Below are 10,072 nucleotides of genomic sequence, written 5' to 3'. Positions count from 1 at the left end.
AACAGCCCTAAAGGTATTACCAAGACAGCATGTAGTTATGTCTTTGCACTGGTATGATTTTTTTCTCCTGATGGAGGTGTTCCACACGAAAACTGAGGAGACAGCCCGTCGCAGTTCAAGGCGATCTGAATATTATTCCACTGCGTGTCACAAAGCTGACGAGACCACACTGGTGCTGCATAACTTACCACAGACCCGCCAATTGTTTTGTACGTGGTCAACAAGGTTTCTTTGTCTGCATCCCAAGTGCTGCCGGCAAGTGACTTGAGGACCTTGTTTCTACTTTTGACTTTATCGCAAATTGCTGTGGCATGTGGGGAGAATATGTAAGAGCTGTCAAATGTGACGCCAAGTATTTTGGGACACTTGATGGTCGGAATCATTTCTCCATCGACCATCACCTTCAGCTCGGTATTCATCTTACGCGTATTTGTAGTGAACAATGTGGCTGAATATTTGGTGGCAGATATCTTCAGATTTCTTGCAGCAAAATATGAGGCAAGTTCGTTGAAGCTCAACCTATAACAGATGTCAACAATGGGGGGAGAGCCTGATGCCATAATCGTACAATCGTCCGCATATGATACGATCTCTATGCCGTCTGAAGGGGGTGGAATGTTTAGCTAGTGGTTAAACAGTGCCGGAGAAATCACCCCGCCTTGCGTAACTCCCTGTTTCACTCTGCGGTGCTTCGACTTCTCATCCCTAAATTCCACAAATGACTGGCGACCACACAGATAATTCGCAACCCAGCGTTTCAGGCCTGGCTGGAGGGACGTGTTGGTGATGTCCTCAAATAGTTTGGCTGACCGTGTCGAATGCCTTCGATAGGTTCAGTGCCACGAGGACCGTCCTATCACATCACATGGTTGAGAATTATGGGGAAGTGATCTGATCCCAAAGAGATGATGGCTTGCCAGTATACGTCACTCAGGAGATCAGTGGATGCAATGGATATGTCTGGCGAGCTGCTGCACCCCCTCATGGGAGGCATCCTCATTCGCCGTGGAAAACGTGTAGCCTTCAATCTGCTCTGCTAAAGCCATGCCACGCTGGTCGTTACCCGGGGGGAGAATGCCATGAAATGTGATGCGCATTAAAGTCCCCTAGAACCAGACGTTTATGGCCAGAGCCACCAACCGGCGGTATGTACACGTTGTATAGCTCTATCTCGGCAGTACCGTACTTGACTGCTATCCCCAGGCACTTTATGTTGGGGCCATAGATGGGTCTATACTGCACGGAGTGGAGTATCACGAAGCCCAATCCGCCACCTTCATTCCCTAAGCGATCTTTACGTAGCACATTGTATCCGAGACAACTGTGCAAGCTGCAGGTGTTAGTCAGCTTTGTCTCCTGGATCGCTGCAATCAATATGTTCTTACGACTCATAAAATTGAGGCGGCTGCATCCATGCATAATCTCGTCGATCTTGCCACGGAGACCGTTGCAGTTTGAGTGCAAAAATGATGCACTTCCCTCCACAGGCCAGCTGGCATGCTGCTGTTGCGTATATTGCCGCACGGGAGAGGTCGGGGGTCACATAGTCCGAAGACGAGGACGCAGGAGGCGACGACACTTGTGACCCACTGCGGTCTATATTCGCACAGCACCTTGCAACATATTCAGTATGACTATACCCCCGTAGTGATGTGAGGCCAGAGCAAGATCGGAAATGTACCCACTCCATGCACCGATTACACCTCACCGACACCGACCGATGATGGAGACGGTTCTGGCAAACCGAACAGAACCAGGGTCAGGGGTTCTTTTCAATCCCGGCACGGACCAGAAGCGTGCGGAGAAGGCACTCCGGGATGTGCCTCTCCCATGATGAAAAAGACGAACACGTACACTGAGGTGACAGCCCTTGTTGATGAAGGATTCCATCGGGTCAATCCGGTGCGTACAACCGGCTGCCATGGGATTGACCACCTTAGTGGTTAATTTTGGCGACGTAACTCTGACTGGTCTAGTGCATCCCGAGAGTGACAGGGCTGCGAGCAGAGTCATTCGTCGTATCCTTGGTCTCCGAGCCGATGGATAGCCATCACAATTTACCGTGGGCGCAGTTACGAATGCCATCCCCGACTCCAAGTCATCCAAGATGTTGGGTCCCGACGAAATCTCCACATTGATGCTAAAGAATCGGGATCTACCTGGAGTTGGGAATGTTACAATTATCCTCAACCTGTCTTCGGAATCCCATGGCAACCGGTTGTACGTACCGGATTGACCCGATGGAGTCTTTTTATCGGCAAGGGCTGCTGCCTCAGTGTACAAGACACTGCTAAAACAACACAACAATCTGTTTTTGATCACTCTCACGTCTGGATGACGGGCAGAGTAATCCCGCTACTGAAGTCTGGAATGGACTCGAGTAGGGGGAGTCCTCCCGAGCGTCGTTCGAGAATTTCGATTCGCCGAGCATCATCATGGATTTCCAAGACTGCAGAGCACAACAACTGCTTTGCATGTCATCACCGCACACATTTGCCGTGGCTTCATTCAGCCCAGGCCATGTGATAGGACTGCCTCGCGGCATTGGGCCTATCGAAGGCGGCATTTTTTTTTATCATTGTATACATTAATTTCAGAAATAAGTTAGACGGTTGGCATTGTAGAGCCAAGTTGGATCAACTGCTACGATATAATAATGAAGATAAAATATACAAAAGAAATATGCTATTTTAATTTAGCGTAGAAAGTGATTCAACATATACCAGAAGCATTTTATCATACAGATTCTCAAAACTTGTTAAAATATGCTCTCCAATAAATTGGAAAGACTGTTACAAGATTTCCTGTGGCAAATTATTGAATTCAGGGGCCTAATTCTCGTATCCGCAATCGACTTATTGCGATCGAATATCGCATTTATTGGATTATGGGATCCGTTATCGATTTATTCGATTCGAAACTTCGAATAGAAATGTGCAAGTTTTTACCCGCAGCATATTACCTATCGTTAATAACAAATTTTCGTCTATTTTCAAGAAACTAAGCTAAAAATAGGACATCGAAGTATATATTGGGTTGCCCAAAAAGTAATTGCGGATTTTTTAAAAGAAAGTAAATGCATTTTTAATAAAACTTAGAATGAACTTGAATCAAATATACTTTTTTACACTTTTTTTCTAAAGCAAGCTAAAAGTAACAGCTGATAACTGACAGAAGAAAGAATGCAATTACAGAGTCACAAGCTGTCAAAAAAATTTGTCAACGCCGACTATATGAAAAATCCGCAATTGCTTTTTTGGGCAACCTAATATTTCATTAAATTAAACAATAATTGTAATATTTTCACATTTTTGATCCCTTAAATTGGACAAAAATTAACTTTGCGCATAAGCCAAATTCTACAACAAGACCAAATTATCTACAAACAAGACCAAACCAAAGGTTATATCATTTAACCACTTAATTTAAGACAGCATGGTATTTTTTCAGGGAAAAGGTTTTGACTTTATCCAATTGTACTTTGGCTGCTGTACTCCTTGTGCCTGCCCGAAAAAAACAAACATCAAACCAAGGCGGATTTAAAAAGGTGGTCTCACGCGAAAAGCTGCTAACAGCCGGCCAGGTTTCATGGTATTAACATGTCAGATTTTTGTTTGCATTCTCTTTGTTGTTATCTTCTTTTTCGCATATTTTCTGCTGATGTACGCACATGTAATCACACAGGTACACAAACTTCTTTGCGCGTGTTGGCAAAACGGCAATCAGCTTGATGACAAGATGGCGGATTGCATCATATGATTTCTGGTTGTTGTACAAATGAGACCACCTTTAATTAGCTGTGTTCGGGAACTAAAAAAATTGTGTAAATTTGAACAAATTTTTACTGAAAGTCGTTCGCGTACTTTATTTGCCAGCAGAAGAGAGCAAATTTTGACAGTTAGAAAATAGAGAACCTGAAAATTTCTACTGCGACTTTTTTGCCAGCAGAAATTTGCAACTTTGAACAGATGTTTTGTAAAGGTCAGCTGTTTTATGAAAAGCAGCCGTTACATGAAAATACAAAAGCTAACGCCAAAATTTATCAAAACGGCAGAGGTAAGTAAAAAATATAAATAATGTTTATTGGTAATTATTAAATTTGTTTAATTTTTATTTACTTGTAATGAAGATTCATGCCAGCAGCTAGTGTTCGGGTACATTAAACTCGACAAATGAAGTTGTAATTTTACTTCAAGTCGGGTGTTCTGCAAAAAATGCGGAATTATTTGGAAAATCTTGAAAAATTGCAATTATCGGTTTTTAAAGTGTTTTGATGGAATCATCCTCGTTTGAGAGTTACGATGAAACCAACACCGCACCTTTGAATTTGTTAAGAAGGGAAGATGCTGCCATGGGATTGAGTGGGTCTAGCTGGGCAGTTAATCAAGTGACGCACAATGCAAATTAGTCTGCCAATTGTGAACGGATACAGATATCAATGATAACAAAGTGTCCGTAGCCGCCACATGACCAAATTGAAAGCCTCACATCAGTGGTCATAGCAACGGTTAGATGGTTAGTCCAAGGTATCTTTGTCAGCACAACAAGTGTGCTTTTGTATACGGTAATGACATGTAAAGCAGTTGTAGTCCTATGCAGCCTTCGGAATGCATGCTGATGCTCGGCGAATGGAAATTGTCCAACGAGAGGAGCGGGAGTAGCCCCTCATGTATCATGGCTTTTGATGAGAGATGGGAGATCGGTCTGTACGGCTCCCCCTTGCTCGTGCGCTTTTCAGGTTTCAGCAGCGGGATCAGACTGCCCATCTTCCGAACATCGGGTACTATGATAGTGTTCAGACAGGCTGAGGACAGTTGTAAGGTACTCGACTACAGGCAGATCCAGATTGATCAGCATCAGTGTAGAGATTCCGTGTGGGACCAGCGTCTTAGCTCGACTTGGCGCCACGGATGACATTCGTAGCTTCGTGCAAGGTTGTTGTTGTTGTAGCAGTGTGTTTTAGACTGAAAGACTTCGTCAGGACAATGCGGTACGTAGAATCGGCTGCCATGGGATTGCACGGTACTTCGTGATGGCTTTCCAGCGGCACGGAGATAACGGATATACGAATGGCTCCCCTTCTAGCCTTTTCAATCTCGGGTCAATAAATTTACGTTTATCTAAGGAAAATACCTCACAAGTATCGCCAGCCTTTTTTATTTAAAAAAATTGTTTCCCAACAAGCAAATAAAAAACCAACGAAATCAAAAATCAGCTGTTTTTCTGCAAATTTTTCTGGAAGTCCTTCGCGTACGTTTGCTTGCAAATTTTTTAAAGAGAGTAAAATGGCTCTTACTTTACTGCGAATTTTTACTGGAAAAGTACGCGAGCACCGTTGGTAGTGCCAGAGGCGACGTAATTCAAATTGCAAATGTTTGCCCATGAACATTCCACTAAGGAGCAGGGGCAAACTTCGCACATATCAATGAGTGCAGTCCGATTTAAGTTTAAGCTCAATGATAAGGGGCCTCCTTTTTATAGCCGAGTCCGAACGGCGTGCCGCAGTTCGACACCTCTTTGGAGAGAAGTTTTGCATGGCATAGTACCTCAGAAATGTTGCCAGCATTAGGAGGGGAAAACCACAACTGAAAATTTTTTCTGATGGTCTCGCCAGGATTCGACCCCAGGTGTTCAGCGTCATAGGCGGACATGCTAACATCTGTGATACGGTGGCCTCCTTCTAGAAAAATTGCGAGGACGAGGAAATTTTGATGTGTGAAAAAGGCAAGCCCTATCGTTGTGGTTATTAAAGGATGCTGGAAAGCTATTTTGGATGAAGCGGCAGATGCTGATTTAAACGCAACAGCTTTGGATGAAATCACACTGATGATTGAACCAGATAAATATGATCACATTGCTACTGCAACAACAGCGAAAAGGGCTTGGAGGGCATTAATGAATGCATATGAAGACACTGCTCTTACCAGAAAAGTCGAATTACTACAGCAATTCGTGAATATCAAGTTGCAAAACTACGGATCCATTCAAGAATATGTCAATGATATCGTTACAGTGGCGTTGAAGGTGAACATAGATGACGAATTGATCGCATTTTTAATGTTAATAACTTGAAAACGACTGTTCTGTGATATTAGTAATAAGTTTAGACTTTATATACTTCCCTCAAAGTGCAATTATTTATATTATTATATTTTCTGTGTCGTGGTGTCCAGTTTTTATAGTAATATAAGTAATTCAACGAAGATGTAAAATTAATCGTAAGTCTAAATGGAAAAACTAAGCAATACAAAACATATACTTTATACAAGAATACTTTAAACAGGAACTTCAATAAACTCTGTCCTGATGAAGTTGGAAAAAATAACCAACGAAACGTCGAGAGAAAAAATGAAAACGATTTGTTTTATTTAAAAAAATCCTCAACCTGACCAAAAAAGCCCATCAACAAAACAAAAAAACATTAAATGTTAGCTGGTTTAACCGATGACTTTAAGCCGCTTGGCTGTGGAGAATTCTAAGAAAAAATTGACGGTAGATATGGTGAAGAATGTTCTACTTCAAGACGCAAAATTTGATAAAGCTTCAGAGAAGGAATCAGCATTACAGTCAAGAGGTGTCAAGAAAGGTAAGAAGCCAATTAAATGTTTCAATTGCAATGGAAATGGGCACATTTCAAGAAATTGTCCTAGCAAGTCGAAGTCAAACAACAATGCGGTTACCAAGAAGCATGGGAGCTCAGATCTTTTGTTTGTCTCTAGTAGCGTTGACAGCGCATGTGCAAAAGCTAGATGAATTTTCAAGTTCGGAATCTGCAAACTCCTGGTATGTCGATAGTGGAGCAAGTAACCACATGACAAATGAGTATATGTATAACATCCGTGATGCTGTTTATAAAAAAGTAATTGTTGCGGATAAAGATGAAATTGTTGTGGAATCAAACGGAGATATTGACATTAACGTTGGTTTTGCAAAAAAAAAAACAAGAGGTTTGTTACAGTCGAAGATGTGGAGTACGTTCCCGACTTATGTGTTTATTTACCACGGTTCGATAAAAGACCAACAATGGAAAAAAGGTATCCTTTGAAGGTGAGAAGTGCAAAAATTTTGATAACAAGTAAAAGCGTGCTAAGTTCGGCCAGGCCGAATCTTATATACCCTCCACCATGGATCGCATTTGTCGAGTTCTTTTCCCGGCATCTCCTCTTAGGCAAAAAAGGATAAAAGAAAATATTTGCTCTGCTATTAGAGCGATATCAAGATATGGTCCGGTTCGGACCACAATTAAATTATATGTTGGAGACCTGTGTAAAATGTCAGCCAATTCGAATTAGAATTGTCCCCTTTGCTGGCTCAAGAAGTAAAATAGAGAGATGGATTTATATGGGAGCTGTATCAGGCTATAGACCGATTTAGACCATAACAAACACGTATGTTAATGGTCACGCGAGGATCCGCCGTACAAAATTTCAGGCAAATCGGATAATAATTGTGACCTTTAGAGGCTCAAGAAGTCAAGATCCCAGATCGGTTTATATGATAGCTATATCAGGCTATGGACCGATTTGAACCATACTTGGCACAGTTGTTGGATAACATAACAATACAAGTCGTGCAAAATTTTATTCCAATCGGATAAGAATTGCGCCCTCTAGAGGCTCAAGAAGTCAATACCCAAAATCGGACTATATGGCAGCTATATCAAAACATGCACCGATATGGTCCATTTGCAAAACACGTCGTGCAAAATTTCATTCCAATCGGATGAAAATTGCGCCCTCTAGAGGCTCAAGAATTCAAGACCCAAGATCGGTTTATATGGCAGCTATATCAGGTTATGTACCTATTTGAACCTATCCCAGCACAGTTGTTGGAAGTCATAGCGAAACACGTCGTGCAAAATTTCATTCCAATCGGATAAAAATTGCGCCCTCTAGAGGCTCAAGAATTCAAGACCCAAGATCGGTTTATATGGCAGCTATATCAGGCTATGGACCGATTTGAACCATACTTGGCGTAGTTGTTGGATTACACAACAATACAAGTCGTGCAAAATTTCATTCCAATCGGATAAGAATTGCGCCCTTTAGAGGCTCAAGAAGTCAATACCCAAAATCGGACTATATGGCAGCTATATCAAAACATGCACCGATATGGCCCATTTGCAATACCAACCGACCTACAATAGTAAAAAGTATTTATTATTTAGCGTGCTTTCGTCAGATAGACTGACGGACGGACAGACATGGCTAGTTCGACATAAAATGCCACGACGATCAAGAATATATATACTTTATGGGGTCTCAGACGAATATTTCGAGTAGTTACAAACAGAACGACGAAATTAGTATACCCCCATCGTATGGTGGAGGGTATAAAAAGGGACATGTGTAAGCGACAGCAAGTGATAAAAATCAATTATACCGTTTGGATTGCAAATTCAATTTTCGGATGTCCAGCACTAGTTCACGTACCGAAACAAAGAAGATCTAAACTAGATTCGAAGCCGTCAGAGTGTGTAATTGTGGGATACAGCTCTGAAAGCAAAGCTTCCCGTTTATTTGAACCAAGTGACAAAAAATTATTATAAATCGTGAGGTAGTATTTCTTGAGCATTCCAGAGTCAATATGGAAAAAAACGTCGTCAACTTTTTACAACCCTAAATTAATTCAAATTCTAGATGAAATTGTGGCAGAGCAAAATTCGAATTCTCAGTCAACACAGATGCACAACCAGACGAGAGGATCATTAACGATGAAACTGATTCAACTAATACATTTTTGGATGCTGACTGGCCATCGAGCAGTGATACTGTCGACGGAAGTGACGTTTTTATACCCTCCACCATAGGATGGGGGGTATACTAATTTCGTCATTCTGTTTGTAACTACTCGAAATATTCGTCTGAGACCCCATAAAGTATATATATTCTTGATCGTCGCGACATTTTATGTCAATCTACCCATGTCCGTCCGTCTGTCTGTCGAAAGCACGTTTACTTCCGAAGGAGTAAAGCTAGCCGCTTGAAATTTTGCACAAATACTTCTTATTAGTGTAGGTCGGTTGGTATTGTAAATGGGCCATATCGGTCCATGTTTTGATATAGCTGCCATATAAACCGATCTTGGGTCTTGACTTCTTGAGCCTCTAGAAGGCGCAATTCTTTTCCGATTGGAATGAAATTTTGCATGACGTGTTTTGTTATGACATTGAACAACTGTGCTGAGTATGGTTTAAATCGGTCCATAACCTGATATAGCTGCCATATAAACCGATCTTGGGTCTTGAATTCTTAAGCCTCTAGAGTGCGCAATTCTTATCCGATTGGAATGAAATTTCGCACGGCGTGTTTTGTTATGATATCCAACAACTATGCCAAGTATGGTTTAAATCGGTCCATAACCTGATATAGCTGCCATATAAACCGATCTTGGGTCTTGACTTCATGAGCCTCTAGAAGTCGCAATTCTTATCCGATTTGAATGAATTTTTGCACATAGTATTTTGTTATGATACATTTAACATTTGTGCCAACTATGGTTCAAATCGGTTCATAACCTGATATAGCTGTCATATAAACCGATCTGGGGACTTGACTTCTTGAGCCTCTAGAGGTCGCAATTATTATCCGATTTGCCTGAAATTTTGTACGACGCATTCTCTCATGATCATCAACATACGTGTTTATTATGGTCTGAATCGGTCTATAGCCCGATACTGCTCCCATATAAATCGATCTCTATATTTTACTTCTTGAGCCCCAAAAGCGCAATTCTTATTCGAAATGACTGAAATTTTACACAGGTCTCCAACATATAATTTAATTGTGGTCCAAACCGGACCATATCTTGATATCGCTCTAATAGCAGAGCAAATCTTTTCTTATATCCTTTTTTGCCTAAGAAGAGATGCCGGGAAAAGAACTCGACAAATGAGATCCATGGTGGAGGGTATATAAGATTCGGACCGGCCGAACTTAACACGCTTTTACTAGTTTTTTGTAATTTAGACAATATCAAATAAATCAAGTGCTAACATCTGATAATATTCGACGGTCAGAAAGAATTGCGAACAAAAATCATTCATCAACTGTATTTTCTGCGAATTTGAAAG

Source organism: Stomoxys calcitrans, chromosome 1 (genome assembly GCF_963082655.1).
Source record: "Stomoxys calcitrans chromosome 1, idStoCalc2.1, whole genome shotgun sequence".
Taxonomy (NCBI): Eukaryota; Metazoa; Arthropoda; class Insecta; order Diptera; family Muscidae; genus Stomoxys; species Stomoxys calcitrans.
This window is presented reverse-complemented; position numbering follows the sequence as displayed.